The sequence below is a fragment of the Antrostomus carolinensis genome, unplaced genomic scaffold (genome assembly GCF_000700745.2).
Source record: "Antrostomus carolinensis isolate BGI_N321 unplaced genomic scaffold, ASM70074v2 scaffold18180, whole genome shotgun sequence".
NCBI classification, from domain to species: Eukaryota; Metazoa; Chordata; class Aves; order Caprimulgiformes; family Caprimulgidae; genus Antrostomus; species Antrostomus carolinensis.
Genome location: NW_010286670.1, coordinates 3,616 through 4,467, shown reverse-complemented (window position 1 = coordinate 4,467; position 852 = coordinate 3,616).

Below are 852 nucleotides of genomic sequence, written 5' to 3'. Positions count from 1 at the left end.
GGGAAAAAAAATCCAGCGCTACTCTACAATGCCTGAAGAACCTTCCGGTATTTATCTCTGGGGAAGCTGGACTGGACTCTTATCCTGACCAAACCTTTTATCGGTGAATTCTGTTGGTTTTAGAGCGAGTATTCTGGAGTTAACTGGTGCAGAACTGAGCAGGAACACGCAGAGTGTGTTTCCAAAGGTTAATTAATAGCTCCTTTAGAACAGATCTTTATTAAACAGTTTTATTTATGTATAGTTTGAACTTCAACACTCAAATCTAATAAGCAAGGACTTTATAAACTTCTAGACAAGCTTTAAAAGAAAATTGAAGGGGTTCAGAAGAGGCAAGGACTGAAAGGGCAGTTAGTGCAGCCCTGCTTCCTCCTGCAGTGAAAATCGGGTCCAGAAAGGTGCTTTTCTGCTGAGATACTTGCTCCTCTTCAGCACGTGCCTTCTGCAGCTGAGGGATGATAATCCTCAGGGTGATGATGATTACAGATGTTGTACATATCTGAATAAAAACTCGGGCATTTCTTTATGCTGAAGACTTTTATTGATGGAAAAACACTGGCAATTTCCTGTGAATTTCTCTTGGATGGGCTGTAGGCTTATTTTGGGGACTTGCAAATTACCACAATGGCACCATTAGAAACTGAAGCCAACAACTGATTCCACTTGAATAAAAGATCATCAAAGTGCAAAGATGGCAAATGTAAGTGTGAGCCCTAAGGCCTAATAACTTTAAGTTTTGAAACTCTTCTGCTTTTAATAAATAAATAAGAATCCCACTTAAAAGGAGCGGAATATTAGCAAGGCTGAAGGGAAACAGGGATAAGGAGAGCTACCTCATTAAAATCTATGCAT